The sequence below is a fragment of the Saccostrea cucullata genome, unplaced genomic scaffold, assembly GCF_032062105.1.
Source record: "Saccostrea cucullata isolate Sc308-1 unplaced genomic scaffold, CSIRO_AGI_Scuc_v1 ctg6086, whole genome shotgun sequence".
Taxonomy (NCBI): domain Eukaryota; kingdom Metazoa; phylum Mollusca; class Bivalvia; order Ostreida; family Ostreidae; genus Saccostrea; species Saccostrea cuccullata.
In genome coordinates, this window is record NW_026935867.1 from 17,240 (window position 1) to 25,000 (window position 7,761).

General features: G+C 34.7%; 1 pseudogene; it reads left to right on the forward strand.

The window, feature by feature from the left end:
• Positions 1–3,317: 3,317 nt before the first annotated feature.
• The window catches only part of LOC134244104 (uncharacterized), a 4,455-nt pseudogene continuing 11 nt past the window's right edge, over positions 3,318–7,761 (forward strand).

The following is a 7,761-nucleotide window of genomic DNA, read 5'->3' on the forward strand; positions in this document are numbered from 1 at the left end:
TTCTCTTCAACTCATTATACTCATCAATGAAAGGCCTCAAATATTCATCAAGATTATCTGGCTTGCTCATGCCTGAAAAGAGGCCAATAATAAATGGACTTTTTTGTCAACATTTTGGAGTTGTCCAAGTATAGGCCAGAACTGATGGTTGGTACTTTTAAAGAGTGGTAAGCCATCAATATTGAGTTGAATTTCAAAACAAAATCCTTCTGGTAAAAAATGGAGAGAAGGTTTTATTTTGTTCAGAAGACTTGAAATGATTCCAAAATTGTAATACTGACCAGCACATACCTCTAAAACATTATATGTAAGCTTGGTTTTAAGTAATGTGCGAGGGTCCTTAGGCAAAAAAATAAGGTATTGTCTCAGAACAGCGAGAAGATTTGATAATGTGCTGTTTGGAACTTGATCACTTAATGCCCACTCTTGCAGTTTACCTACTAAGCAAGTTTGGTCTATGTAATCATCCTCTGATGAGCTTTCGGAACTTGAGTCCCTTAAGTTACAACCAACATGATGTTCTGGAAAAATATTATCTGTATTAGTTTCCTCTGTGAAAGAATGGTCTGAATCATTAATATCTACTTCTTCAGTTACAGTTTCCACGAAAATGTGATCAGTTTCTAATTCTTGATTATAATCTGGAAGATGAGAAGGAGAAGCTTGTGCTTGAATAGATACGTAAGATTGTTCTTGCAATTCCTGTAAATGACTTGTGACTTGGCACGAACTCTCCTCAATTGAGACCAATAGGATTTCCCTCCTCTACTTGACATTGTAAAATAAACAAGAGCACAAGGCCAAGCAAAAATACTTTAAAATTAAACTCTCGGGTTGTTTCTAAAGGGTACTTGTGTATAAGTAAAGAGTTGGTTACATTAGAGATAGATCTTGCTAGAATTTCCTGCAATAAAATGAGTGGGGATTTTTGTTTAATAATAACCAGTGTTATTTTCAGCCTTAATTTAAATTATTAGCCGCAAAAATTTTTTGTTCTTGAATTTATGTTTGCAATTAATACTTTTTCTTACAATTAAATGTTTAAACTTATCATTTGCGGAAAAAAAGAAATTTCTACACATGGTAAATTGTAACGGTATCAAAAAAACTCCCATATTAATATATATATGAATAAAGAAATCCTAATCTAATTTAAAAGTCAACCATCGCTAAAAAAAAAGAGAGAGAGCACATGATTTCCCATTGAGAGAGAGAGTTTTAATTATCATCACTATATAGTACTCAGACACTGGTCTACATCACTTGCGGAGTTTATCTTTTAAAAAGATGATTTATCTTATCACAGTTGACTTGACGGATTAAACAAATCTGCACCCCCCACCCGATCCCTGCAAAAAAGATGAGTTGATAGACTTGATTTAACAGACTTCACAGGGTGTGCAATGCAAATAATCCAACGAATCAACAACCATTATCATATCATGTGACCTGCATATCACGTGATTGGGAGGCGCGGAGAACAAGAAAGTTGTACAATGGAAAATATAAGAAATGAAAAAATATATTATACAAATCATTTTTATCTGATTGTACATCATATATGCAAATTATATAAGTACATTTCTGAGTATATACGCCTACATGGATTAAATTACATTAATTATAGTACATGCATATGTGCATGTGTACTATACGATGTCAGTATAAAAAGTCAGATAGAGAAGACTTGGCTGGAAGGTTAAGCGACAAAATCAGAACAAATTATAAAATATACTAGTACTTACATATTGTCTAGCAAAGCAGTATATCCGAAATGAACTTCCTTTGTTCTCACAAATTAAAGCGTGTGTAGCAGCTCAAATGCGAAATTGTGAAATGGTTACACGTGCTGACCATCCTGATATATCAGATTTCGCAGTCACCGAGGAAATTCATCAGTCTCCTGCTGTGAAAAGCAATGATGATGTTGACCTAATTTCTTAAACATTGAATTTTGCTCTTATACCAGGATCTGCACCTCTAAAACCAGCACTTTAGCGCAATTATGTAATCGATGTTCCTTAGATTTTATACAATTCTGTAAACTGTTGATTGAACAATAGTAAAAAACAAAGTTACCACAAACCAAAAAAAAAAACAAACCAAAATAAAAAAAGACAAATGAACAAAACCAAAGAAAGAAAAATTAAAAGAAAATTATTTCATATACTCTACGTATATACGTGAAACTGGTATATACCGGCCCTTTTTTCTGCTCCTTTCAAAGTGATCTCACAACGACCAAGTGTATGATAAAGTTTATGGTGCATTGCATGCTTTCCCCCTTTATCACAGAAAAGGGCGATCGAGGGAGTTATATGAACACCAATTCAAAACAAAGTTCATGTCTAAATGTTATGCAAGCAACTCATAATAGGGACCCATTTTTCCTGTGGAGGGGTTGGGCTGCCAACTGCAGATTGAAGTTAAATGTAAATTCAATAACACCTTATCCCTACATCAGAGACACCCCCCCCCCCCCCCCCACGGGATCAACCTACCGGCTAGGCTAACTAAATATTTTCTACATTCTTTCATTTCATATAAATTTACGTTGGACCAAAGTTGGTTAATGTTTTATTTCAATGTCAGCATAGAAACTGTAGTAATGAGCACATGGCATAGTAGGGCTAATGTTGGGCCAACGTTATAACAATTTTTTAAACACTATCATTTAGATATATTACATATACGTTGGGCCAACATTGGTCCAGTGTGATGAGCCCAACATGCAGAAAACTTAATTATAGCATATTCTGCACATGAAGGGTCGTCGTTGGGCAATGGTTGTATACCCAATGCTCTTGGTCACTATGGATCAGGACACATTTAAAACGTTGGGTCAACGTTGGTTCAATGCAGCTATTCCCAACGTTATAAAATACAGGTAAGCTCACATTGATAACATATCGCCATTGTTGGGCCAACATTGTTTTCCCAACTTACATGTGACCAAAAAAGAAAAGCATCCTATTGACATTGGCCCAACGTTGGGCCAACATTAACTACCCAACGCCAACCACCAGCCAACAATACAACCATTTACCAACGTTGGCCCAACATAGTCATGCTATCTGGGGGTTGCTTTATACTTTCAAAACGTTTAAAGTAATATACGCTATATGAAACCAGTTGAATAAAGCGGGGAAATCTATTTTGTTTCTCTAATAAAGTTACGAAAATGTTGTTAATTACACATCTGAAGTCGTTGGGTTTAAAAAGATATTAAATTATAATTATTTACCTTCCTGCAAGGAAAGTAATGCCTCTCTTTGAATATTTATGATCACGTGACGATAACGCAAACGGTAAACAACATGGCATCGAGAAAACGTGGTCGACCTTTTGGATGCCAGTTTACTTTGTCGGAAAGAAAAGAGAGAAAAAGACTATCAGAAAGAGAAAGAAAAAATGTATATAGGAGAACATTATGAGCGATGGACTACCTTAAAGGAACAGTTAAACTTTGCATACAACTTTGAATTAGCAGGTTTTTTGCTTGACAGGTATGTATATTTCATTCTGCTGGTGTGTATATTTCATTCTGCAATTGTGCAAGTTAGAAAACGTAAAAAACAAAAACACAGAACGTTAATGATAATAATTCATAAGTTAATTCATTTAGAGGTATTCATTAGCGTTTTGTTGTCTTAGATGCTTTATTTATCGAAATGCACGTTGCCTTTTCGACTTGACATCATATGGGGCCACGTGCGGGGTTTTTTTTGTAATAGGTTACTTCTCTTACACGTATACCCAGATATTTGATAATGAGTTATATCGTCCGCTTACAAATCTGAGGTTATAATAATGCAGACATTAGTATTTGATTTACACTTGCTTGTGATTTATCTTTGCATTTTAAACTTTTGGAAAATTAATTTAAATAAAATCAATAATCCGAAATTTTAGATAGTTATCTAAAAATTATTTAGATGTTACAATATAAAAGGTTATCCAAGATTCGGATCATTCCTCTGACCCTAACCTCTGCTTTTATATTATGACCTGTGCGGGGGAGATCCGAGATTCCTCTGACCCTAACCCCCGCTTTTATATTATGACTTGAGCGGGGAGAGACTCTCTCCCCCGCACAATTCATAATATAAAAGTGGGAGTTAGAGTCGGAGGAATCTCGGATCTCTCCTGCACAATTCATAATATAAAAGCGGGGGTTAGAGTCAGAGGAATCTCGGATTATATATATAAGGGTGTTTGCTGCGATAATGTAGCCCTCTCCCTTTTTTGGGGGGGAGAGTCCAGAAAACATCATATTAAAAATAATCGGAGAGGGCTACATTATTGCAGTTAATAAGGGTGTTACTGTCATCAAAATTCATTAAACTCTGAAACAGCAAAATCGATACATGGATAGTCAATAGTATATCACTATGTTTAGATCATAATAAATCCATTCAGATTCATAAGTCAGTATTTAATATAATTTAATTAATAATAAGTCAGTATTCAATAATTTAATAACTGACAACTGTCCAAGATATTTATCTTTATATCTGAAATATTCTCTTGCAATCATATGACATAACTCTAGGTAGTAGTATGTGTAAGTAGGATCTTCCATGAATTGTTATCCAGGTTCAATTACGGGTGTACAGGCTAGGGATTTACCCCGGGTTTTATTCCATACACCCTAAGGCCGAAGGGTGTATGGAATACAGCCCAGGGTATAAAGTCTGGTACACTCTTGATTGCACCTGGATAATGAATTTATTTCCTCTTTTTCCCCCAGAAATTCTTTAAGTAAACAAGTCCAATCAACTGTGTCTCATTCAACTTATTGATAAGATTTACTGCATTATACATGTATAGTACTATACTTTAAATGTATTGTATAGAGTTTGAGAGCAACATGGGTTTTGTTGGACTGACAAAACGCATTATGCCCAAGAACTCTGTCAATAAATGTTTAGTTAGTATTCCTTTCATTAAAAAATATTTTATTTTTCTGTACATACATGTATTTTGTACTATATTCTGTGATGTAACATAAGGTCTGTCACTGTTAACACCAACAAATGAAAATGAGATTAAGCCCTGCCCATTCTGTGATGTAAGCAGTCCAACATCTCATCGACCAGTCCAACATCTCTCCGAGTGGTCCAACATCTCACTCAGTGGTCCAACATCAATTTTTTTAAGCCCACTCAGCAAAACATTAAAAATGTTAAGACTTTCGTAAAGATTTGTATAGGAACAATTTTTAAAGGTATAACAAAATATAACCCATTTTGATGTTATGTCATTTGCTTTTTATCATGGAGAAACTCTGCATTTTGATGTCATGTGATTTACCCCCAGCTCAAACCGCCTGGGTGCACGGAAATTTACACCTGACTTAATCTGCAACCAATTAAAACTCTTGTTCAGGCTACATTGAAAGTAAATTTATTATAATATATATTTATTTATTTTTCTCTACGTCTAGGGATACAAGATAATAATTGTAATTAGTATGTTGAAAAAAATTTCCAGATACGAGGAAACCCAAGTCTCAACTGCTAGAGTACAGGTACTCGCTTCCACTCCTGTTCGGGCAGGTGCAGTAAGCCATTTACCTGCAGTAATGGGGAAAGATTTGCAAAGGGTTATATCAGACATTTCTGCTGAAGAATCATCGAACGCAGCTACTGACCCGTAAGTGAAAAAAAAAATCAAATAAATATTTTTGCAATAATAAACAAGCAGATTTTTAAATTGTGTCACATAGATGCTTTTTTGCCAAAATAACTTTAAAGTACCAACTTGTATATACATGTACTTTATATTCAAGAGGAGTGTCAGATATGGAAGAAATGGAGTCGGGTCCCTCAATCAGGTATGGAACTGACACTTTTTTTTTACTTGCAGAATATAGTTTTTATAATGCAGAATATAGTTATTATAAACTTTTCCATTGTCTGTCATTGTTAAGTGTTGTCATTGTTATAAACTTTTCACTTTTTCATCTTTTTGTCAAGAACCTGACTGAGCCAATTTCAACCACACTTGCCACAAAATCCTTAGCTAGAAGGGATTCAATTTTGCTCAATTAAAGGGCCGCACCCTCTTTCAAGGGGAGATAATTATAAATCAGTGAAATATTACTTACATCTTTCAAAAATCTTCAATCTCAAGCATCACTGGACCAGGAAAGATGGAATTCACGTGCAATCATCTTCAGGAATTGTTCATTTAAATTTGTTCAAATCATGATCACCCCTGCTGGTAGAGTGGGGCCACAGTTGACTATCCAATTTTATCATAGGAATAATAAATAGGAAAAATATTTATAAATCAAAGCGTAGATTGGTCATATTTATATGGAAGCATCCTCAGGTGGTGTAGATTCAAGTTTTTTCAAAACATGAACCCCAGGGGTAGAATGTGGCCACAATGGCCGGTCAGAGTTTAACATCAAAATATAGGAACCAAAACGTGTTTAAAAATCTTCTTCTCAAGAACAAAAAAAGCCATGCTTTGTTGTATTTATATGGAAGGATCCTTAGATAATGTAGATTCAAGTTTTCTTTTTTTAAATTACAACCCTTCCCCCTTACTACTTATGCCTTTTTCGGGGTAGGTTGGGACAACTTGTGCATTGAAGCTTTTACGGTAATTGTAAACTGGTTTTTGCTTTTTCTTGCCACACTACACAGGTGTTAAAATTTCTTAAGTAATTTGTAGTAAATTCTGGTATACAAAGTAGATGAATTTAAGTAAAACCAATTGAAAAATTTTTACAGAAAGAAATTCAGAGGATCAAAGTATACCGGTACATCATCCTTCCACAACCCCTTGGAGTGAGTATAAATTTAAATATGATTAAAGACTGAGCTAATTCACCTTAGTTGAAATTGACTTGTGTAATATATTATTTAGTTAATGATGAATTAAATATCTTATTTAGGTTGAGTATTGATATAACAGAGGAATCTGATACTGTCGAAGGAAGTGATGATGAAACGTATTATCCAAGTTTCAACATATCAGTTGGATAATTGATTTTTTAAACATTTTTTTTTTGTTCTAAATTACAGAAAAACATGAATATTGTATATATTATAACAAAATGCTATTGAATTTAAAGACCACGAGATGTGGCAGGCATTGAGGAATGCTCATGTGAAGAGGAAGTATTTCCAAATGAAGAGGAACAAGAAGAGGAAGCTGAAGAGGAAGAAGCAGATATTGGTCCTTCAGTATGCAGGGTTTTATGTCCTGAAGAGTTTGGTCATCTCCTGGAAAACAAAACAGCCCTTGTGTATGTTAACCAACTTACAGCTCTTGCTAAGAAGAGAGTTGACCCACTGTGCAAAGTCAAGGGATGTGGTGGAGTCCTCAATATTGACATAAAGCATGTTGCATCTGCTGTCTATCTTAAATGGGTAAGATTTGTATGAAATAAATTAAAAATTATAGTATACAAAATTTCATAGCTTACACTTTTATCATTTTTTATATTCAAAGGATATATATTGAGTGTTCTTGGTTTTAGGTATGTCAAAACTCTCATATCGCAGAGACTTGGTGCTCTCAGCCTGTTCTAAATCGGGGTCTACATGGTGGAGACTTGCTTATTTCCTCAGCCATTTTATTTTCTGGTAATAATTTCAACAAAGTTCAACTATTTGCCAAGTTCCTGCAGATGGGTTTTCCAAGCCAGCCCTCCTTCACTAGGCTGCAGAGGAGATACTTGGTACCAGCTGTAGACGAACTGTGGAGGAAACACAGACAGAATTGGCTACAGAGATGGAAGACAAA